This window comes from Trachurus japonicus, chromosome 16 (genome assembly GCF_045865225.1).
Source record: "Trachurus japonicus isolate A0001 chromosome 16, Traja_1.0".
NCBI lineage: Eukaryota > Metazoa > Chordata > Actinopteri > Carangiformes > Carangidae > Trachurus > Trachurus japonicus.
The window spans coordinates 1,991,183-2,017,002 of NC_140922.1; the positions used below are offsets into that span (position 1 = coordinate 1,991,183).

The 25,820-nt window shown below is 41.1% G+C and overlaps 1 long non-coding RNA gene across 1 annotated transcript in view; it reads left to right on the plus strand.

The window, feature by feature from the left end:
- The first annotated feature begins 7,870 nt into the window (after window positions 1–7,870).
- Window positions 7,871–25,820, plus strand: part of LOC146971400 (uncharacterized) — a 204,266-nt gene continuing 186,316 nt past the window's right edge. Inside the window, exons 1-2 of the long non-coding RNA XR_015037950.1 lie at window positions 7,871–7,900; window positions 8,034–8,072. This is a non-coding gene — a long non-coding RNA (uncharacterized LOC146971400). The remainder of the gene's footprint in view (window positions 7,901–8,033; window positions 8,073–25,820) is intronic.

Below are 25,820 nucleotides of genomic sequence, written 5' to 3' on the forward strand. Positions count from 1 at the left end.
AGTCCATGTAAACACCATACCCCGAATTTGATCAAAATACGGGGTACTTAAAAAACCCAATTAAAACCGGGGTACTAAAGTGCATTTAAACGCAGTCTGTGTCTAACCAGAATCATGTGAACAGAGAAAACAGTCTGAGCCCTTTTTTATGAAATATTTGTTTTAAAAAAATAATCTAAAAAAGATTATTGGTAAAAGTGGTGACCACAAACCTGGTATGTGATAGTTTATAAGAGATGTCCACCCCTCCTTAATAACTGACTAGTTGGGCACTGAGGACTTTGAGGTGTCTCTCTCAACTATTGTGGTTAATATTGAACTTCTCCAAGCAACCAGAGAGGTGATCATAGATATAATGAAAATGAAAAATCAAAGTCAACTTTATTGTCAATTCCTGAGGGAATCTAAATAAGTTTTGCTTCATTTCAAATGTATGGATTGATTGAGGCTGGTGTGTGTATGTGTGTCAAAGTCAACTTTATTGAAAACGGATTATTAAAAATTATAAATAAGAGAAAGTTCATGGGTGTGCACAATAGATTGAGTGCAACTGAACACTGTAATATTCTAGGCATATAGACTAACAAGGACCTCCTGTACTGGGATCACACTGCCTGTGGGGGCTCCAGGAGCAGATATACAGTATTCTCTCTGTATTTTCAGTGCACAAGCCATACAGGATGGGGGCAGCTGTTGTTTGCTTCCAAAAAGAAAGACATACAAAAACACATAATGACAAAAGACGATAAATTAACATTAAAATCACCCCAATTAACCAAGGAATTTAAATTCAAGTCTGTGTCCAAATAGTGTTCAAATAACCATTAAGTAAGTGTCCAAGAGTTACAGGAGGGTCAGTAGATAATGGTGCCAACCACAAAATGTACATTTCAGAATTCATGTGTCACTTCGTACACCCTGAACAGGTCACCAGTCTAGATTTAATCAAAAACTACATATCTGACAGATGATATAATCACATAAAAGTTCTATACAGGATGTTTCAAATTGTTCAGTCATTTCAATGAGGAACTCGTGTGCAACAGAATGTTTTACGCACAGTCATAATTTTGAGCAGCCTGCTCTGAATAATCCTCCCATCTGAAATTATTGACAAACAAGGAAAACAAAAAAAAAGAAAATCACAGATTTAACAACACCTTGCTGAGATGATGAAAAGTTACAAGCAATAAAACCACATCCTGCAGAAGCACCGTCTACTATACCCAGCAGAACCCACAGGCTCGGACTTTAATTTCCAGTGAATGAGGAATCTTCTTTGCCTCGCCCTCAGTACAATCAAACAGTGGCTTTCATTTCATGGCTACAGATATAATAAAAATAACAACAGCCAATGCAGTCATCTCCACATGGGTTTGATGACAGGCCACTTATATCTCTTTTATTAGGCCCACACCTTCTGAGATAGGTCAGGAGGGAACGCATGCCGCCATGTTTTTATTGTGCTGCAACGCTGAGTACGGGGCGTGCCTGCAGCATGCCATCCAAAGAGGCGCACAGCCCCACTGACACGCACCAGAAATAAATTTGTCATTATTCTACCTGTTTGATGAGCAACGCATAAAATGCTGACGCTCAGCCAGTCGGCTTGATCTGATGGATTAATTCCTGACGAAAACCACAGCAAGAAGGGAGCTAACCCAGCTGCAGATTAAAATAAGCTTTTATTAGAATGCTGAAAATTTATTAAATCTGCTTATTTTACTTGTATTTTTGCCTTTATTATTGCTGCAGTGAGAGAGAGAGAGAGAGAGAGAGAGAGAGAGAGAGAGAGAAAGAGAAGTTGGGGTAAGAGAGGATGACTGGGGCAAAGTGATGCTCTGAACAGACGATGCTGTAAATCAGGTCTAAGTATATACAGTAGTAAGTAAGAGACCTGTGGGCTGATGGATATAGCAATAGATTTTAGGTAAAAGGTCATTGAAAGCTTTTCAGCGGGTCGTTCAACATTCACATGTAATGATGTTTCAATTTAACAAAAATAATTCATTTTTGGAACAACAACACAAAAATGATTTTTCAGGCCTTGGAAGAAGCCTTGAAAATAGATTTCATGCTGAGTTACAATTATCTCTTTAAAGCCTGGATATTGGCCATCAGTGTGAAGATAAGCTGTTTCTAAATAGTGAAACCGGAGGCAGTGGTCGGGTCGGTCCACGGACGAAACGATTTACGGCACTCAGACCGGAGACGGCAGGCGTGGCAGGGCTCAAGACAGAAGAAAAAGGGGAAAAAAATACATTTGGGATGATTTTAATTTTTTTTTTTTTTTTTCTGAAAACGCATATATCACTGTGAATAGACAGACGGTGCACGACAAACAGGACAAACGGCCATTTCTGAACACTTTTTTAAATACATTTCCAAAGTAATTTGACTAAAACTGCTCAAAAAAAAAAGTTAGTCTGGACGCACTGACGCACGAGCCAGATGACTGTCTTTACGACAGTACGCGCTAGAGCTCATGGGAAATACAGTCTTCTTTCTGGCAAAACACTACCGCTTTTGTCCACAGGGGTCGCCAAAATCAACGCAAAATGAAAGTTCTTTGCAGGGGCTTTAACTTCATCTCTTGTCACTGAAATCAGCACAGCCTAAAATCCTACACTTTATAAAGCATATCATAGACTGTCATATCCTCGGGGGGATTGAACCTCCTGTGTTCTGTCATACTTAACCCTGTGTGGATGTGACATTGTGGCTGTCGTAGGTGTATGGCTCAGGTTAAATCCTTTTTAAAGCATTAACAAATACATGATTATTTTTTACTGCAGTAATCAAACTGCTGCTGCAAACGATTTGCATGTCCTAATCAAGTAGTCCACTTAAATACAAGGATGTTGGCGAGCGCAGCACTGCCCCAGCTCCCCTGAGATTCAAGCCTGGTTTTGTCTGCTGTGTGAGCATTTATTGTTTGTCTGCTTTTAGAATTTTAAAACATTTGTCCACTGATTGAGTTGGCCTACATGGACACGGACACTTATTTTCATATTTATGCATGTACTCTACGCTCGTCTCCTAGAAGGGATGTTTCTATACAACTTGTGTTTTGTATGAAACATAAATGTGAATGCAGTGGTGTCATACAAACAAAGAACGGCACAAGTCCCATCTGTGGTTCAGTTCAGGCAACAAAAAGACTTATACATATTTAAATGTATAGATATTTCAGGAAACACATACATCATCACAGTTCTGTTCTATACCAGATGTATTTTATGTTTAGGTGCATGGAGGAGACAGGGCAGCATACCCACATACTTATCTAACAGCATTTTCACTTAGGGAAGAGTGAGTGGGAGAAATTCATTTAAAATCTATAAATCTATTTTAGACATTAGCATCAGACCAAGACCAAGAGTTGAGATGAAAGCAGACTGTTTCACAGCCTTTCACTCTATGAAATCCACTGAGCTTAATGATCTAAGAATTCAATCAAGATTCAGCGACTGGCCGTCCCCCTGCAGATCTTTCTACATGTTCTCTGCACTTTTTAAACATTAGCCTTAATGACCAGAGTCTGGTTTTTCTCTCTGTCCATAACAGGGAGTCTTATCATTTGTACTGAGTGGAGCCTTGGCTTTGAACACAGTGTTATCATAAGAGTAAGCAACGCAGGGAGCTGGGGCTGACAGTGAGAGCAAAATGTAGAAAATGAACGTCTCTGCATTGACCATGTGGGATATTAGACTGTTGTCTGTCAAAAGAGTGAAACAACAGCTGCTGCTCTCTGTCTGTGCTCTTTACAATAAATAGAGATACATGCCTGGTGAATAGCAGGAGTCCTGTGCACAGACACATCTGTAATGTTGAAGAGTGAGTGCTGCAGATGTTTATAATGCTGGAAGACAAGGATTGTCAGCGTGTGATGGAGGACAGTTCCACTGAAGGGATCCTGAGAGTTTTACAGTTCTAATGTGACAGATTATCTGCTTTTTCTTATGTGTTTTAACCAGAGAGGAGGAAATGAGTATCCCACATATGGTTAAGTTTAATTATGAGAGAGTACACAACAGTCTGCCAGGATCAAAACTCTTGGTAACCGTAGACTGCAATGTTAAACGAATAATGTATTAGTAGCATAGGCGCCGATTTATGTTTTTGCCCGTGGGTGCTCAATTATTATTATTTTTTTTTTTTGGTGCTCAAATTAAATGAATACCACCTAATGGTTGTCTCAAACTGACTTTTATTGCATAGCGATTGACAGCGAGGCTGGATGACGTATAGGCTACGTATGGAAACAGTGGATTTTTTTAGGTGCTGTGGCTACAAGCAAATCTCATATTGTCTCTGTACAAAGACAACAAAGACCTTTGTAAATGTGAAAACAGTGTAGACTTATACAAGATTTGCGTTTGGGCAACACTGATCTAAATGAATTTATTCATGGCCACATTAAGTGAAATTATTAACTTTACCGATTATCCATCTGATTATCTCTCCTGCTGCGAGCACACAACTTATTTCAGTGTAACACTGACTGTATATAAAAGTAAAATATATAGATTAATATATAATGAGCTCCTGACGCTCAGCTCAACGGGTGAGGAGAACATCTGTAGGCGGAGACAACTCTCGGCGGAGACGCTCAGTCAACAGCAGCGGATCAGCTGATCTCTCCCTCCGTACAAACGCTCCGTTCTGATCCAGCTCCACTGGACTTTCAAAGTAAAGGTGCCGCAAGCTGTAAATAAGTTAAAATAGTGAAACAGCGGCGCTTTTATAGCCGGTTTTAGGATTAAATTGGGAGCATTGGTGGTTGTAGACGCAGTTCCACTTGGTTTTCTTATTACAAACTTGTCCATTTTTAACCGCCGATACGCAGCCAACCTTCACATTTTTGCTGTGTACGTGACGGCCTCTTGTTTAGCCGTAGCTTGTCTCGCTTGCCAGACCCTCCTCCAGAGGAGAAGCTCCGCAGCCAAATCCGATCATCTGATTGGTTACGTGACTACGCTAACGTGTGCACGCACAGAGCTGTAATGATTTTGATTGGTTAATACGATTTAAGTAAATGCAGTTCATTTTAAATATACAGTTTCACCACAAGTTTCATTTATTCACTCTTTTTATTTTATTTTTTTGATCGGCCATCCCGATTGGCCAGTGGGTGCTCAGCGTTGCCAGTGGGTGCTCGAGCACCGGAGCACCCACGGGATCGGCGCCTATGATTAGTAGTAGTAGTAATAGCAGTAGGAGGAGTGAGTGAGTGAGTGAGTGAGTGAGTGAGTGAGTGAGTGATTTATTTATATCATTAATATAAATTTTGATCTTTATTTCAATAAATATTGATGAACATTAGCATGTAAACAGTGATGGCACCACAGCATTATAAAATAACGGTGCTAACGGTTTTTCAGTAAAGAGTAATCAAAAAAGTTTGTGTTTCCATTACAACACCATAATGTTACTGACAATAAAATGCGCCGTTACTTGACTCAAGTAACGGCTCAAGTAAGTAAAAATAATATACCTGTTCAGTTCATCAACAGGTAGAAAAAAAGTCATTTATCTGGAACTAACCAACTCGCTCAGTATTCCTCCACACAAGCAGGCTCCACGGCGTGCTGTGTTGGAAGAGGCGGAGTAATACAGCGTGTCGCAGAGCCTGCCTGTGTGGAGGAATACTGAGCGAGTTGGTTAGTTCCAGATAAACAGGGGTTAGAGAGGGAAGTCCAAGTAATTTGACATATCTGAGCATTTTATTAAAAAAGTAACACAATAATTACTTTTCCTGGTAATTAATTATTTTTATCATGTAGTAACTCAGTTACTAACTAAATTAGCCTACTTTTTAGGGAAAATAACTACGTGCAGACGTGTACTCATGCTGGCAGTGTTGCAATAGCATAAGGCAATATGTTTACTACATTTGTGCGCTTTGTTGGTTGTTGTTTTTTTGTTTTGTTTTTTACTGGCAGTCTAGCTTCCAGGGACGACAGGCTGAGGCCATGTGGAGAAGGACCTGGACCTCGTATTCTAACTCATCACGTCTGTGAACATGGAGGAGGCTCAGTTCTTCAGTTAGACAGAAGGTAGACAGATGGCGAGTTAGTGTCTCCAGTGTCATTAAAACTGATAAGTACACAAGACACATAAGGAAAGCACACAGTCTAATATCTATCTGTTGATCCTACATTGTCAATGTACAGGCAGCATTTAAAAAAAAAAACATTTTCTATGGTAAATTAACATTAAATTAGCCTTGTGTTTCTGGCAAACCCTCAATCAGTGTGTTCTCTTGTGATTACAACACTGTTCATGATGCAAAACAAAAGCATTTAATGCAGCGTAAAAACTACTTACTTAATCAATTCACATCACTGTAATACTCTTCAATTAAATAATATTGTATGCATCATGTTAACTGTCAAAATACAAGTCTGCATAATCAAAAGAGGTATAGTTGAAGTCCAGTGAACTATACTGTCTATGAGCAATCAAAATATGAAAATGATCCCTATACACATAGCCCACACAGCACGTGATGCAGCAGTCTGTACAGTGAGTGAAGGCTAGAACCTGGTATTAGAGCCATATTTGCATATTTTGTTTGATCATCATTATTATTATTATTATTATTATTATTATTATTAATATTGAACTGGAGCATAGCCTCCGTAGCATAGCTCTGAGCAGCTCGCCGCTCGGTAACAAACCTACTGCTATGACTATAGGGATTATGGCAATGGGCCAATTTGCCAAAATGTTGTCTTTACAGTGAAAGTGAACGCAGTGCAGTCTGTGGACTGTCTGAGTTGAAAGAGCTGTTGCAACAGTCCAGAAGTAATGGAAACAAGGTGCAGGACCTGCTATTCATCAGCCACCACACACTTTGGAGGGAGAAGCTGTTCTGAGGTCAGTTCATTGTCTGCAGAACCAATTAAATAGTAAATATTAGAATATGTTGTATGTACAGTTGTAATGTCAGCTAGGGGCACTCCTTATATACTGTATAATATTTGCCAGTATCTTTTATGGCCTCTATACACTGTGCGATTTTAGCAGTCTTATAAGACTATTGCATGACACACTGTGCGACATGCATTTAATAATCTTTGGTAAGACGTCAAGTTTGACGTGTGCAGACTGTACGATGATCGTTCTACTGAATCGCAGGTCGCCCGCTCCCCCTCCTCCCCCCCTCCCTCCCTCTCTCCCTCTCTCCCTCTCTCCCTCTTCACACACAGACACAAGTCACCGGCACCAGTGGAGCAGTACCGCCACTTGTCCGTTATTTAAAAATGAAATCACGGCCTGTATTGGTACTAGAGAACATCACAGCAGTACCGTCACGTAATGAGAGCACATCTAAACGAGGACGAAGTCACCTCTCCCGGCGTAAACACGTATTCTCCGGTAGGCGACCGCTTCTCATCATAGTCCGCACATGGGTTTTTTGTTTTTTTTGGACAGAGTTTCACACACAACTTTTCTGATGGCTGTATGAGTCTGTCCATGTTCCTCCTCTTTCTGCGACAGTAAAAAGTAATATACACCTCTCCAGACATGACAAGATAAAGCTATTCGTTTTTTAATTTAATGACTATTTATTCGAAAATCAGTGCTCGTCCCTGTCACCTGCGCCACTGATAGACGTCCATCAGCTGATTAGTAGACGTAGGTCGTAGCAGTTTTCTGACACTGTCAGAATTTAATCGCAGGTCGTCTTTGGTCGCAAGACGCTGCAAATGGCTGTCGTAGAACCTGTCTCACAGAGCGACGTAAGACGGCTGATTTAGAGCCACGACCAAAGATTTCGCCACGATTCTCCTACGATTGGCCGTCTTTCGTCTGCGATGGCCGAAATCGCACAGTGTGTACAGGGCATTAAGATGATTAGAACATGCGCTTCAACTGGGAGCAGCAAAGTCTGGTAGCTCTGTGTTTTTGAGTTTTTACTCAACATGTGCTTTATTTTTGTTGTGTTATTTGTCATCTACTGATGGATGCTTCTGTGGGGAGAAGAGATTCTTCAGAGATGAGCTTCTTTCATTGAAAATGAACAGATCTGGAGGACACCATCCTGTCCCAGATGAGATGAAGAGGTGCTTTTGTGGTGGTTGTCGTGCTGCTGGTGGTGCAAGGGTTAAAGGCTGGTAGGTGGAGATGTCCTATCGGTCCTTTCTGCGGTCAGTCATCATTGGAAATAACAACTCTCTACCCAACAAGAGTGATGAAGAGCTGGAGATATTGGTGAAGACTCAGAAAGTAGACATTTATTTTATTTTTTCCAATCATAACAACACTTGTGTACATCCCACCCAATGGCAACTGCTTAAGTTCCATCTGAAGTTCTCCATGAAGTTGTTGCTAGGATACAGACTAAACATCCTGAGGCACCTTTAATGACGACAGACTTCAGTCATGTTTCCCTGATGGACTCACTGGGGGGTGTGGTGGAGAGATGAGCACTGAGGATGGAGGAGGCCATTCTGGCTTTTTTTTTTTTTTATGCCTTTATTTGATAGCCATAGTAGAGATAGACAGGAAAGGGGGAGGCAGAGAGAGGGGGAACGACACGCAGGAAACGTCCGCCCGACGCGGGACCCGAACCGGGGACGCCCGCGCCGAGGACTGCAGCCCCGACACGGGGCGGCCGCCTCAACCACTGCGCCACACACCGCCCCGAGGAGGCCATTCTGGACGGCTTGGATCATCCACTTCACCATTGGTCCTGCTCCATCCAGCGGCCCTGCTCCACCTGGCGGCCCTGCTCCGTCCAGCGGCCCTGCTCCATCCGGCGGTCCTGCTCCATCCGGCGGTCCTGCTCCACCTGGCGGTCCTGCACCACCTGGAGGTCCTGCTCAACCGGCGGTCCTGCTCCATCTTTCTTTCTTTTTTGTGTCATTGTCGTGTGAGCTACTGGACTAATTTGAATTTCCCTCCTAGGGATGAATAAAGTATTCTCTACTCTACTCTACTTAAACAGTTATAAAGTTATAAATAAACCACTAATTATGGAAGCTAATTGTAAGTGGGTGTGCAGATAATCCTCAGTCATTGCTCTCACTTGTTCCTTCAGAGCTTCATTAAGATGTGTTCCTTGTATGACAATAATGGGTGTTGGGTGGTGTTTCATAGTCCTCTCTTTGCCTGTGTGGTATAAACATATGGTCCCATAGATACCAATAAACAGTCCTGAGTTAAACAGAAAACCCTGAAGAATTTAAAAACTTTTTATTTGAGCCAGTGAGAACTAATGCATCTTTGCTAAATTGTCTCTTGCATTGTCAGCTACAGGCAAGCTTTGATTTCATATGCAGTCACTTTGTGATTACGTTGTCTTTACCTCCTCCCTAATTTTTTTTTCTCCTTGCTAAAATGTGGAACAATTACGTCGTTGGGTAACAGAGGAACATGACAGACATTTTATCACACACATCCCCCAGGACTATTAATCCTATTCAGCTGGTCCTGAGGCTTGAAACATTAGCATTTTCGTTCTCTCTGTTGAATTGGTAATGTGTTGAGACACATCGCAGGCATTTCAACTCACTCCGCCAGATTTGTAGGCATGATGAACCCCGGCCTGTCAGTAGTCAATAGCCATCCCCTTGGATGACTTCACTGTGAGTAAATGTGCATTAGATATCAGTTTAATCAGTTTACATTTTAGTTTACTCTCTGAATCCTCCTGAGTTCAACTTATTACCTGGACCTCCCTAAAAGAGGTTCAAAACAACAGTTCAGGAGGTGTGAAACATTTATATATCCTTCTTACCTGTTATACCTGATAATATATTACAAGGTATTTCCCAGATTTGTATCAGGAGGAATCAAGTCTTTGTCTTTATTAACCTTGACGTGAGAATAACATTTCCTCTGCCTCCCTCCTTCACTGGCTCATGTCCTCTCTTTCTCCAGTCTCTTCTTGTCTCTTCTTCTAGCCTCTTTTATACACTTTAATCTCTTGTTTCAGAGGTTCAGCATCAGGTTGTCTCTGGAACCTCCAGATGAACTCCAGTGTTAGCTAATTTCTAACTCAAGCTAAAGAAACATGCAGCTTGCAAAATTCAACTTTGAAACTATACAAGACTACTGATACAACTTACCAAACGGGTCTTGCAATTCATTAAACCATGTCTGTACCACATGTGTGAAGAAGTGACGTGGTTTGGCGATAATATAAAGGGGAGCATGGGCTAACAACCCCTACACCATCAAAATGGCTAAGCAGTGCATTGTTTGATGACCAATGACAAAATTACAGAAAACTATGAATGCTCAAAAAATTACATATTGTTCTTTTGTTTTTTGTTTTTTTTTCAGAGTTAGATGTTGCAGATGATTCCTCTGGTCGGACATGGCTTATCTCTGGGTGGGCAATGCCCACCCAAGTCCACCCCTGGACATACCCCTGTTTCTAGATGATAGTGCACCCTCATTAGGGTCCGGGCAGCTAAGCTGCCGGGAACGTATTGTATTCCTAGGAATTCTTTCTTCTTCTTCTTCTTCTTCCAAGAAAGTCATACTTCCCATGGGCGAAAACTCACCAAACTTCACAGAAACGTCCGACCCCATGCCAGATTTACTCAACTCCAAGGACATGTAAGCGTATAAATTTAAAAACTTAAAAAATTCCTACCAAACCAACGGTAGATGCTAAAGTTTTGAAACTTCACCACAATGTAGCCCAGATACTGCTGAAACTTTTGTCCACTTAAACTAAAAAATAAAATTCCGTCGGTTCCGGGCTATTTTTGGCAAATTTTGGCAATTGAGAAGACAGGATAGTAATGATCATTATGAGTCTGAAAAGCTGGAAAAGCATAATTGGTCTTTGAAAAAACAGAGTAAAGGAAAAAAAATGTACATAACTTTCTCCAATGTTGGGGCTACAGTTAAATGGAAGTTGTGAAGCTGTCGCATATGGTTGATTTCGTATGAATTTTCAAAGTTTTAAAATTTAGACATTTGCCGTAGCGCCACCATCAGGACTATTGTCTTTTGTGTGCAGAGTTTGGTGAGTTTTCATTCATGATGATTTTCTCAGAAAAAGAAAACAACCTAGGAATACAATAGTGTCCTGGATTCTCTTTAGGGTCCGGGCGACCTATTGTATTCCTAGGAATTCTTTCTTCTTCTTCTTTAGGGTCCGGGCAGCGCAGCTGCCAGGACACTATTGTATTCTTCTTCTTCTTCTTTTTCTTCTTCTTCTTCTTCTTCTTCTTCTTCTTCTTCTTCTTCTTCTTCTTCGTCTTCGTCTTTCTTCTTCTTCTTCCAAGGAAGTCATACTTCCCATGGGCGAAAACTCACCAAACTTCACAGAATCATCCGACCCCATGCCAGATTCACTCAACTCCAAGGACATGTGCCCCCCCCTCCTAGGGGGGGCACAATAAGCATTTAAATTTAAAAACTTTAAAAATTCCTACCAAACCAACGGTAGATGCTACAGTTTTGAAACTTCACCACAATGTTGCCCCAGTACTGCTGAAACTTTTGTCCACTTAAACTTATTACAAATTATGAAGTCCATCACTCTGTTTTTTTCAATAACTGTAAAACTTTTCAAATGTATCTCCTCCCACAATTTTTGCTCGATTGTCACCAAACTTGCTACAGAGCATCTCCAGACCGTCCTCCATAAAACTTGTTTCTCGGATTTTTGATTAAAGTGAAATTCCGGCGTAAGTGTAAACCATGGTCAAACACACCGTAACACCGAGTTAGACCCCCCCTCGAGAGATCAATTTGCCCGACCGCTACATTCACGAGATCCACCAACTTCAGCAAATACCGCAATATCGCCACACACGGCGCTGTCCGGATCCACTGTCTGACCGCAACCAAAACGCCACCATTTGCCCAAAATAATGCTCAGAACTGCACCAAATGTCATCAATAGTACACACAGGGTCCCAGCACGTAGTACGAGTTGTCAAACATCTGCTAGCTTTGCCTGTTTTCTTTAGCAAGGAGATGCAACTCAACTCACCTACTTTTCCTCCGGGAGCCGCTCGTTGGTGAGGAAGCCCTGACGAGTCGATCACCGAGTGCACCGGAGTTCCGCAGCTCAATCAACAATTACCTCATGGAAATACAATCAGAGTTTTTTTTTTTTTTATCTTGCATATCACTTTATAACTATTATTATCGAGTGCTGGCCACGATATAGGCGCAAATGAGCATTTTTAAGAGCTGCGGAACTCCGGTGCACTCGGTGATCGACTCGTCAGGGCTTCCTCACGAACGAGCGGCTCCCGGAGGAGAAGTAGGTGAGTTGAGTTGCATCTCCTTGCTAAAGAAAACAGGCAAAGCTAGCAGATGTTTGACAACTCGTACTACGTGCTGGGACTCTGTGTGTACTATTGATGACATTTGGTGCAGTTCTGAGCATTATTTTGGGCAAATGGTGGCGTTTTGGTTGCGGTCAGACAGTGGATCCGGACAGCGCCGTGTGTGGCGATATTGCGGTATTTGCTGAAGTTGGTGGATCTCGTGAATGTAGCGGTCGGGCAAATTGATCTCTCGAGGGGGGGTCTAACTCGGTGTTACGGTGTGTTTGACCATGGTTTACACTTACGCCGGAATTTCACTTTAAGCAAAAATTGAGCCTACAGTGCATGAAAACGTTTGACTGTAAACAGTACTGTAAACGTATACCATCAAATTCTTGATAAATACATTTTCAATCTTCCTGAAAAAAAATGAGAATATTCTGGAGTCATGGTTGATGAAGTTTAGCAAATATCAGAATTTTATCTCAAAAACTGAATTTTTGAGAACATTTTGAATTCTGCTCTCATGGGAACAACTGCAGTCAGTGTGAGAGTGGAATTTTTAAACATCATATTTTCTCTTATGAAGCAAAACACGTATCATTAAAAACAAATCACCAACATTTCCATGCTGTCTAGATGCAATTTATGTATTATCAGATTTTTGTTTAGATAACTGAATTTCTGACATTTTGACCATTTCATCACAACAGCTGCCCGGGCATTGACTCCCTGAGTCGATAAAGCTATACAGCAGGTCTCACTACCAGCCAATCAGCTCAGCGAGTTAGGAGCCGGTTCTTGGTGTCAGAGATTGTGAGTTCGAGACCCAGCAAGAGTGATGATGATGATGATGACAGATCAAAATGTCAGATGTCCTCAACATGAAACACAAGACAGTTGTACTGATGGTGGCATCACAGCAAGCCTCTAAATTTAAAAATCCAAATAGCTTGGACTGGACCATGTGCGAAGGCTCCTAACATCTTAGACTCATAGTAGATGTTTGACAAATACATATCAGAATTTTACCTCAAAAACAGATTTTTCCTTTTACTGTGGTTTCAAATCTGCCTGCACGGCAGTGAATGGCTTACTCAATTTGTGAAACCACTGTTGAACTGCCACTTGTCAATTAGCTCAGTGCGATAGACAACGGTCTTTGGTTCCACGGGTTGTGGGTTCAATCCTCAACTGGTGCAAATTGAACATTATAAGGTCAACTGTCCTGTCTTCCTATTCTCCTGTTTGTTGCTCAGAATTTGCCTAAATTTGCCAAAATTAGCCCGGACCCGACCCATTGCTGCGCAGCAGCTATAATTGTATTGTTAATATTTGATTACCAAATTGTCAAACATGCAACCTAATGAGCAGTGATGGGAATAACAGCATCATAAAATAACAGCGTTATAAAATAACCGCGTTACTAACGGTGCTACTTTTTTCAGTAACAAGTAATCAAAGAAGTTACAGTTTCCCAGTTATAACAGCGTTACCATTACTTGACACAAGTCCATCACAAAATAATACACCCGTTAAAGTGTATGTTACAACTAGTTGGAAAAGAGCTGTTTATCTGGAACTAACTCACTCACTCAGTAACTCACTCAGTATCCCTCCGCACAGGCAGTCTCAGGGCCTGCCATCCTATAGTAATTCCGTTACAAACTTTTTTAGAGTGATGTACCCCATCCGTATAATGTTCAGTATTTCATGGTGTTTTGTGTGTCTGTGGTGCTTTAGCTAGGCCAAGGTCTTTTACCATAACTCCTATATTTACGTGGTTTGGATAACTGAACAAGTGCAAACGGATGATTTATTGTCTAGCCTTCGTCTTGTGTTAGCTTTCTGCTATCTGGTGTTATGGTCATAGGCGTCATTTACGCTGGGGACGCTGGGGACATGTCCCCACCACTTTTTGTCAAGAACAATTTTGTCCCCACCACAAAATGAACTTAACATTATCCTAATGAAGAATGACGAAAAAACGTTGATAAACTATGACAAAATAGGCAGCTGAAACAGTGTGCACGGCGCAGAGCTTCTGCTGGAGCCAACTCGCAACAATGTAGCTTCAATTAAAGAGTTCTCACAGCCCGGAGCGGGGGCTGTGCGCGTCCTCGCAGCCGCTTGGCTGGTTACACAGGGAGCTGCTTCTCCTGCTCTCCTCGCCGGTAAAACATCGACTCCACTCGTCTGTACTCGGTTTTCCACACACACAGATCTGTCTCAAGCTCTGTATGTATGGATGTGTGTGTGTCTCGTGTGCAGGCGCAACTGACAAATATTTATAGATGGACAAGCAACAACTTCATTACCGGTAATCATCATTTTATTTTGAAAATTGACCGGATTCTCTCGCCTTTTCTGTGCCCGACTTCCTGTCTGGTACGATCCGTCTATCCAGCTTGACAACGGCGCTCACGGCTCGCGTGAAAAATAGAACAGACGCCGAACTGAAGGGCGGCAGCACGCGAGCCTCCACGCGGGGTTGATTGTACCTGATGAGACAGCATATGCTTAATGTTTGGGTGCAAAGTCACTGTTAACGAAATCAACATCTAATCTGTCCCTTCAAAATAAAGTTACCGTAGTAACGTGTCTGTTTGGAGCAGCTGCTGACAGTGACAGTTTCCTCATCACTAAACCTGAGCGACCATCCGATCCTTCCTCACTCACGTGACGACGGGACAAAGTCTTTTGGACATAGGCTATATTGTAGTTTGTTTTTCCTCTCTTTAACCGTCTTGTTTCAGTTTTTGCCGGTTGGCAATCATCTGGTGTGCACCCGCTGTTTCTCTGTTTCTCACTCACTCTCGATGCGCATAGATAAAATAAAAAGGAAAAAACACAGATGAGCAAATTGAAATGACCTACTGTAGTCTAACAATTCAATGACCACAGCTGATCACCAGCTTGTCATGCCCCAACTGGGCTTCTTTTTTTTTTTTTTTGCTGCGGTCCAGCGGAGAATTAAAACAAAAAATGCTCGTGAGTCCAGCCGCAGCAGGGTCCAGGAGGTTTAAACACTGGTCGGACCTGGTCGGGTCTTTGCTCATTTATTAGCTCAAACTTGGAGCCAGACCCGGTCCTATAGGAGACCAGAGTCTGGTTGAGAACGGTAGTCTATGACGGTCTGGGAAACGGTGTCAGCCAGGTGCGGTGCGGTGCGGGGGCGGCGGGGTGCATATGGTCATTGTCCCCACCACTAAACTGACGCCCTTGGTTATGGTGTCAGTTTTGACCCATGTTTTAAATCAGCTGTAAAATACACTAAAAACATTTATTTTCATCCAATTATTTTTTCTTCTCTTGGTTACATTGTTAGACTTCCTTATACAGTACATGATATTGGTTTTAATAGTTTTTGGTGTTGGCTCCTGGGCCTTTTTTGTCAGTATACCCCTTGACTTTAATTTAGCCTTCCTCTTGTCAGCTTTCTGCTACCATCTATGGTGTTACGGTCGGTTCTGACCCGAGTCTTGAATCAGCTGTAAAACACAGTAAAAAACAATTATTTATCATTCCATTTGTTCATCTCTTGTTACATTGTTAGGCTTCTTTATCCATGAAAAGGTTGGTTTTGCACTAATGATTTCAGTTTTAACACTCATCATTGTTCTCATTGTTATAACCGGGTCAAAATTGACCCTAACACCACAAATGTCATAATTCTAACCAGAGCATTTTAGAATTTTGTGAAAAAAAAAATAATAATAATAATAGAGGTTCCCGACAAAGTCAAAAAGCCTTGTTGCAATAAACAAATCTATGTGGTACTTTTATGCATTTAAAACCTGAAAACGGGTCACTGGTGACCCAAACACAAGAGGGCTAGAGCAGCAACTTAGAAAGTATCTACATGTACCCTACTGTACTTGTACAGAGGGAAGTGTTGTTCTTTTTACTCCACTACCATTGACAGCTTTGGTTACTGAAGCAAAATACTGTAATAAGTGTAAGACTTCAGTCCATTGAGGCATATGGTGTACTGTGGCCCCTTTAGCCCTGGAGAAGGAGTCGACTCACCGCCCCCACCTCCGACTACCATCATTTGCACTCAAACCTACATCTTTGCTGTACCATGGCCAAACCTATTTGGAAATGTCCTTGTCTGACTTCTCGCTTGACTTTCAAGATTTCCTCCGTGTTTGCATTTGAGTATTTGGGCGCGTTTCCGCTCTCGACAAATAATACAATATGTTTATCACAGATAAAGACGAGAAATAAATTCAATGAGTCTTCTCTGGAACAATGAAAAAAAAAAGCCATTCTCCACCTCTAATGTTGTGTAGTGCTCTGCGCGTTTGGAGCCCCAAATCAGTCTGGGCACAGTTCCAGGCTGTGTGCAAAGGCAAAGAAAAGGAAAGGGCTGCTTTGAGCTGCACGTGATGAATGACTTCTCTGAGCTAAAATGTGTGGAGCACTTGTTTATAGTGGGAACATAATGTACCATAAATTCCACCTCCACTTTTCCAGCTCCCAGATAAAATTTTATCTAATTCACCAGTGCTTTCTCTGCTGATTAACTCTCCAGCAGACGGTTGTGCAATCGCTGCTGCACTGCTCTCTCCCGTCCTCTCCTACGGGTTCTTATCCTCACTTCTCTGACTGTACTCCTCTCCTCACCTGGTTGGTCGGTCATATCTTTCCTATTATTTCCCATCTGTCTTTTCTCCCTCTTCTACAGCCACAGTGCTGCACTGACAGTATGCAATTGTGCTGCCTTTGAGTGTGATACTTTTACAGAGGTAACTGCAGTGTTTTGAAACAGAAACATGATTTCAGATTGGGCAGCCTTTATACACACACACACACACACACACATATATATATATATATATATATATATATATATATATATACACACACACACACATTATTAAGCATTAATATATAAACTAATGTGTTAATTAATGCTGAGTAATGCATACATAATGATAACTATTTACATTATTCAACTTTTATTATTACTTAATAATTTATTAACTAACTTTGAGTAGTAAACATTAATTAACTGCTTACCAATAGGCTACATTAATGAATGTGTTTCCCAATCCTAAGTAATACATAATAATGATTGTTAATATATCTCTAAACAGTTAATTAATACTTAACAATGTACTAACTAATGTTAATTAAGGGACCCTAAAGTGTTACCTATATATATATATATATATATACATATATATATATCCAGCTTTCAGCCCTCTCATCCTGTCCAAACATTTGACCATTATGTAAAAGTATTTAGAATACTCTGTATTGATGGTGAAGTGGCCACCAAACTACATTGCTGTCGACTGTCCAATCACTGTGCTGAAGAGCAGGGCCGGTCACAGCAGGACAGGACACCTTCACGGTGAGACGAGACAACGTGAGGAAAACACGATGCAAATGTGAGTGTTAAAGGAGTGTTAAAGCCTGTAAAATCAACAACAAGAAGCAAAGACATAACATCTTACTAACCCCCCCCCCCTCCCTCTTTTTTGCACATATAAAGGTGTAGGTTTTTGTGAGGAATAAAACTGCCTCTTTTTAAATTAATTCCAAAAATATCATGTTCAAGCCTCCGAGGAGCTCAGCATGTCTGAGCCAGCAAAGACACAAGGTCACCAAGACAATGAGAAACAAATTGCTGTAGCCACAATCTGTGCGTATTCAGGGCCTGATTCACCAAGACAGCAGCTCATTACACAGTCACCTTCTGCACTGATCCCGGTACAGCCCTCCACACTCATTCTGTGAGGGGAGTCAGGGGGGTTGTGGCGGGCCAGGATTTCTGAGATGACTCTCAGAAAAGAAATGATCTTGACTCGCAATTATTTTCTTTGGCCATGATCCACCTCCACGCCTTAGAGAAACGATGACTGTTACTGGAGACGGAGCTCAAAAAATGACGTTATAATTATCACATCTGATGATTAATACGTTATAGGGGGAAATGAGGGAGATTAAGTGAAATAATCAAAATATTATACTTTTTAATGAACCTCTAAAGCTATTCCTATCAGTAGAAGCTCATCCTACCCATGCAGCCCCCAGAGCCAGCTACCACGCTGAAGAGATGGCTGTATTTACTGAAGAATCACAGATAATTGTTTTAATTAAATAGATTCCCCTTGGCTGCACCAGTACTACGTCAGCTGTGGTGCACCAGCTGAGATGACCCACCTGACAGATGAACACTTGCCAGCCATCATTAATAGGTGTCATACTGGTTTTGTCACGGAACTGAGATGGCTCATTTCCAGTGGATCCCAAGGTGTGCAGGCTAGGAGGGATGTAGCCTATAATCCCTCCAGCGAGTCCTGGGTCTCCCCCATGGTCTACCCAGGAGGCATCCTTATCAAATGTCTGAACCACCTAAACTGGTTCCTTTCAATGTGAAGGATCAGCAGCTCTACTCTGAGATCTCCAGAGTCCAGCCTATTCCAGCTGAACTATGGTTTCAGAAGGTGCTGATTTTAAACCCTGCCACTTCTGACATGGCTTCATTTTGATGAAGCCAACGGGGCCACATTTTCTGCACATAGTAAAGATGTAGTCTCGCTCACCAGGCATTAACATACTCTTTGAATATCTTTACAGTCATCCACCAAAAGAACCGCACATGCCTTTCTTATCGCAATCTGCAAATCTTCATCAAAAGTTGCCATTTTCAAAATATCCGTGGTTCCTGTTGTTTTCTTTCTCCGAGGGGACTGTGAAAACTGCAACAGGAATGCGGGACTTCCACCGGGTGGCTCGTTCTGGCCAATGAGAGGCTAATCGCAGCAGCAAACTTCCTCCAGCTCAGACTACTAATGATGCAATCCTGAGGCTCTTTCTCCTCTGCTCAGCTGCATCTTGAGATCCTGTCCATGAATACCAAATGGGAGGGAGCATAGGCAGTCAGACATGCACATGCAAGAAGCAATGACCGAGGTTAAGGCGAACAAAAAAAAAAGAAACCATGCAAGTGATTAATAAATTTACGGACACAAAAATCGCAAAGGTTTAGGGGATATTTCAACATTTTGGCAAATTGTCCCATTGCCATAATCCCTATAGTCATATAGCAGTAGGTTCGTTACCTTTATTTTTTCGGTGCAAGCTATTTTTAGAATGGCAAAGCAGAGTCGTCAGCTGCTCAGAGCTACGCTACAGAGGCTCATTGGATTTCTTGGTTTCCCTCATCAAACTCATCAAATACACAATCCAACAACTCCAAAACGCTCTGGTGGACAAGTTGTGACCTGCACATTCACCACGCTATGAGATAATAACAGAACGTTACCAGAAAGAGTTGTTTTAGAGGTCAATTCATGCAAAACCACGACGTTTCCGTCGGGGGCAGTTTTTCATCAAGCAGTCTCTGTATTTACCTCTAAAACAACTCTGTCTGGTAACGTTCTGTTATTATCTCATAGTGTGGTCAATGTGCAGGTCACAACTTGTCCACCAGAGCGTTTTGGAGATGTTGGATTGTGTATTTGATGAGTTTGATGAGGGAAACCAAGAGAAACCATGAGCCTCCATAGCGTAGCTCTGAGCAGCTCACCGCTCTGCTCCGCCATTCTAAAAATAGCTTGCACCGACAAATAAAGGTAACAAACCTACTGCTATGACTATAGCGGTTATGGCAATGGGCCAATTTGCCAAAATGTTGAACTATCCCTTTAAATGCTTTCTGAGTCTGGTTCAGTATATCCACTATCATGGAGAAGACTGCTGACCTCTATCATATTCTACTTTGTTGAGATGCACCTGTACTGTTGCTTGGTGGCTTGTTGATGAGGCACACACACACACACACACACACACACACACACACACACACACACACAAGACAGGGAGAACAAGAGGGAAACAAAAACAAAGAAAAACTGGAGGCTCCTAACTACTGAATCTGAGGTTTGAACAGCCAGATACTCCTTTCAAGAACCCCAGCGTAAACATTGTTGATTTATTGTTTGTAAACAGCTAATGAGCTTGTCTGAGATACTTTAGCTCCCATTCTCTTGAATTTTTTTAATTATTATTATTTTTAAATTAAGTCTTATATATTTATAGAAGTTAGAGTTACAGTCAAAACAATCATTAATCAGAATAAAGTAAAAAGCCTAACACCTCTCTCTCCATATTCTCAGGCTTTTGTTCTCATACATTGTATGATGTGATGAAAACATGATAAATACGGTGTGTCGCATGGAGAGGAAAGTTGTGATCACCTTTCAAAGATCCTGCAGATCAGGGAGATTGGACTGATACCAGACTAAAAGAGAGCAGCTTTGTGTTGAAACACAAGAACACAAATTGTCTGTGTGATGTATTACTGCGTGGGACGGTTTGAATTGCTGCTAGAAAGAAGAGGTGCAGAGGTGGAGAGAGAGACTGAGAACAACAGGAGAAAGTGAGATGCCAACCCAAACAAGAAGTGAGAATAAACTCAGCCTTGTTTTCTTGTTTGATCTGTTAATCCCCAACCCAAACTTTTATTTTTTTTCTAAATAAAGAATTGCTTACAATATGTTGTGTTTGTTGTTATAAGTTAGTGACACTAAAGCAACCCTGTTGTTTTTCAACCCTGAAATAATGTATTTTAAGTGGTAGAAAAACAGGATGAATGGTGCCGCCGCTCATGAACCAGTCTGCCATCCATTACTCCCATTAAGCCGACCTGCTCTCCCTGCCTTTCCTGCCTTCATCAGCTCTTGTTAACAATTTCCATGTTTCCCATATTCTGTGTTGTAAACTATTTTCCTTGTCTGTCCCTTCTCTGTCTCTCACCCTGAGGTTTCTCCTGTTTTTTCTTGGAGTTTTTCCTCAGTCGATGTGAGGGTCTAAGGGCAGAGGGTGTTGTTATGATGCTGTGTAAAACCCTTTGAGACAAACTGTTTGTAAAAAAGTGGGCTATACATATAAAATTGCCTAACAATAAGCATAACACATCATAGAGCATTATAACTCTAGCATAATACTTGACCTTATAAGCCATTATAATATGATGTGTTATGCTTGATATTATAAAATCTTATGATACTTTGAGTGTTTATAATGATAGTGATACACGTTTATAAGCCAATTATAGCACATTATAACTATATGTATAATGCATTATCGATGTGGGCATTGTCAGCAATTTACTAACAATTATAACATAATACCTGACTTTATAAGTCATGATTATATGCTTTATAGTGTGTTATGATTATTGTTATAAAGCATTATGATCATTTATGAGTGTTTATAACTATAGTTACACAGTGCTATAACTGCATTATAACTCATTATAAGTATGGTTATAACGTATTATAGAGATAGGCGTCAAATAAAGTGTTAACAAAACTCTTTTGCCCGATCCACCGAATTCAGTATCAGCATTTAGGTTTGAGGTTGAGTCACCATGACACTCTGACAAGGAGACTGGAGCCCAGGCTGCTCCAGAATAACCAGACACACTCCTCCATACATCAGAGCTGAGTTTACCTGAGCTCTTAGAGATGAAACACCAGATATATCAAAGGCAGCTATTCAGCTGATCAGAGGTCAGCCATGCAGTGAAGAGATGTGATACATGATTTGAAGAACAATTGTTAAGACAAATAGGAAGAGAAAAGGTGGAGGAGAGCAGGGCCCTGTACCTGGACCTCCCAGACTGACTGTGCAGACCTTCCTGTAGTCTCCGCGGCCCCTCTGTCTTTGTTGTAGTGATTAGACAACTAACCTGAGGGTGAGAGCCCCCCCCCACCTCTCTCCTCTGTTCTAGGCAACAGCTTCAGAATAATAATGGCTGCATTAAGGCCGAGGGATGTTGGGGAGATGAAGCAGGATCTACTGCAGAGCTTCGCCCAGCTTAACAGTCTCTAATCACTCCTGGGATTGTCTTTCAGAGACAGGGAGACAGGGAGACAGAACGACGCAGGCGAGTGATATTAAAAGAATAAAACACGGACAGACTGTAGAGAATGTGTCAGAGGGGGAAAGCTTCCGCCTCCAGTGATCTGTCTCTGAAAACACATAAGGGGAAAAAGATAAATCACAAATATTGATTTTTTTTTTTTTACATCAAGCAATTAATTCATATGAAGATAAATATTTCCTATTGACGCATGTTGAACAGTTCTAAATTGCTTGGAAGGTTGAGCCAAAGTTAACTGTCAGGATCGGTTTCTGAAATTGCCTTTTCAGCCAAACCACTTTATGGAATCGATGGCCTGAATAAGAAGCAATTAATTGACCTTGCAGTTCTCTGTGAAGCTGCACTATCACTTCTCCACACAGGCAGCAGGGCTGTTGAGTAGCAGCCTCCTTTGTCATATAACTACATGCTCCCATTTTAATTGGAGAAAATGTTTCTTCAGCTGGAATGTGTGTTTGCTTTCTATAATTGTTTTCTGAGAGGAAGGTAAATGGATTTAAAAGATATGTTGTTGTTTTTTCCTCAGACACTCTTTTCTGCTGCTCCGTCTTGATGAAGAAGAGCCATCATGTCTGGCTCTCATGTGAGATGTTGTGTACAGTGAAAGATCATACCCTGTCACCTGCATGTATGGAACTAAGTGTGTCAGGTCGTTTGGGTCCAGTAAAGATCATCCATGAGTCTGCTCCGTCTCTGAATCTGAATTTGTAACTGGGGCAGTCACATTGTGAATGAGCAGAACTTATAAGTTATCCAACTTAGTCAGTTCCAGTTATATAAGAATATCTGTGGAAAGCACTGCATATTTCCAGATTTGCAGGTCCACTGCCTTCTAGCCTTGTCTTTTTCACCTCTCACATGTCAAAAAATTATGGTTTGGACAAAGGTGATGGAAAAATGGAGCATCTATATCACAAGAAGAGGTGATAACCATCCTTAATAATTTATATATTTTGGTTTTAAAGGGACAGTATGTAGCTTATTTGGCTTTTCATTAGCAAAAATCAAATATTGCTTTCATAAATACATATTTACATAAGTCTAATCACAGCCGCATACAAATGAAAGCTGTCTTGTAGCTTAGAATGAGTTGTTCACAAATAGTACGTGGCAGTGCACCATCTTTGAATACGGTACGCGAAAGCGGACAAACCTGGCTCAAACGCTCGGCTTGTGCCCAGAGGATGATCGACGTAGTTGTTGTTGTTTTTTTTCTGAGGTTATTAAACACACACAGTGCTAGTTAAGCAGCATTAGCAGCTAGGCTACATCTTACAATGTTGAGCTGTTTTTTATACAAAGTGCAGCCAATACCTACTTTTGTTCATTATGATGCTGCCCATGTTTTGTGCAAAAAACATGAAAAATAATGTTAAAAAACTTTATGGTTTGTTATGTGACCATGTAAAATGTATCTCAGCTCCTTGTGCTTGCATGGTTTAACTGTATTCTGAACTTGATGATAAGACTTTGATTCCACCATGTACTGTGCCTGAAAAATACACAACTTTCTCTTGTTTGTTTATTGGTAAACACTAAATTGACCGGCTGCATCAGCATCAGGAAATTATGTATTTTTCAACCATATAAGTTCATTTCTGAATGCAGACAAAAACATACTTTCTTGACAGTAAGAACATATAGATCAGCATATTTATCTTTAAATTCCAGGATCATATCATTTGTTATGTTTGTATGAGATTTTCTTTTTTTTTTTTTTTGCCATCTGCTTGAGGAACTCATGCTGCCTATGCGCACAAATCTGCTCCCATTCCACCTGGCATGTGGGTGTCTACGGCGTGTCTCATGTCCAGCTTTCAGCTATCTTCACTTGCCAGCTCTAGTTTTCCTGGCTGGGCTCACAGCTCTTAAAGTGGAAAATCACTTGTGTGTTTATGTTATGTATGTACAGTACAGTGTGGCTATACCTGTATGTAGACACAGTTGGCTTCAGTTTTTTACTTTACTCACTGACTTTGTCTGAGCACATATAGAATAAAAAGTAGTTATTATTGTTGGTAATGGATGAAAGACAGATAGAGATCGTCCCAGTGGAACAGGTCGTCATCTCCCTCATGTCTGTCTCCCTCCCTGGCCAATCACACGGCTCCGCCCACACACTCACTGTGTATGTGACATGTGTGTGAGTATGTGTTTATCGTCATCCAAACAGCAAGGCCACTTAAATGCATCTCCACATACATATCAAGTGACCACCTGTGATTGGATCTCACTTCCCTGCTCGATGTAAACATGCACATCGTTTGTGTTTGCAAAGATCAAATGCATTATTGTTTGTAGCCGGTCCCACTTTGACAGATGGGTCTGTTGTCAGAGTGACAATGAGACAAAGAGAGAGAATCAATGGGCTGCAAACGGCTTTACAGTTAAATAAGATTTTACTCATTTGAAGAAAAAAAAGAAAAAGAAAAATCAATATGTGGCGGTCAGTGTTGAGATTGTGGTGAGTGGTCACAAATAATTCAAAGTGTGGGAAACACTGTGTAAAAAAACGTTTGGTTCATTAGGAAATGAGGCTGTCAGTAGGAGAGGTGGTTCTTCTGTTGTCCTTGTGGTATGTTCTTGAAATAACAAGAAAGGAGAACCATGTTAAGAACTCATATAATAATAATAATGGAGAAACAAGATCATATCAAGAGTGACCATAGAGAGATGATTGAAAAGCTACAGTCTAAAGACCTACCCAGTCATCGACCCAGAGGTATCCATCCACCTTCTTCATATACACCTTACATTAAAGTGACTTTTACATGGTTCCAGGTTGTCCTCTCACAGACTGAGAGTGGGAATGGGAAGGTGGAGCTACACCACCTGAAAAACATTTGTGTTGCTGTAAAACTGGCATACAAAATAAATAACATGGTACCACTTCACTTTACTTAATGGCTGGGTGCATAGCACATTCATAAAACCTTTCATAAGGTGTTTTATGCATTAATGACAGCTTCATAAGGCATGACTCGGCATTCGTACATCGCATTACATCGTCATGAAATAACAAGTGGGAAATCTTTTCAAAATAAAAGTCCCCTGATTGCACACTATGTTTTGTGACTGTTTTATGAGGCCTTCATGAACCATTGCAATAGAATGCTAAATAGGGGTATTTTGTTCTTGTATTTCCAGGTGCAAATAGGGGACTTTAATTTTGAGAAAAATTCCCATTATTCCATAGCAATGAAACAAAATGTATGAATTCTGAATCATGCCTTATAAAGCCGTCGTGAATGCATAGGAACACCTTATGAAAGGTCTTGAATGTTCTATGCACCCACCCATCAAGTAAAGTGTTACCAAGAACACTTGTGTGCACACCTCTGAATGTGATCTGGGTGATCAGATCTCAAATGCTTCTTGGGTAAATCACATCTGTTCTCAGATGTGTCCTCTTGTGATCAGATCACCATGCTTATTTCAGATCCAAGGCAGCCAGCAGCTGACTGGTAGAAACTAATTTTGAAAGAAAACATTAAAAGAAAAACACACAGATCTTGACGCACGACTCCCAAAAGGTAGTAGAGAATATAACATCACCATTTTTACAGGAAGTTCTGCAGCAATGACATCACCTGACTGTATCAAATGTATTGTTATATAATGTATTACTGTATTATTGTGTGTGCATGAATCACAGTGATGTGCTTTAA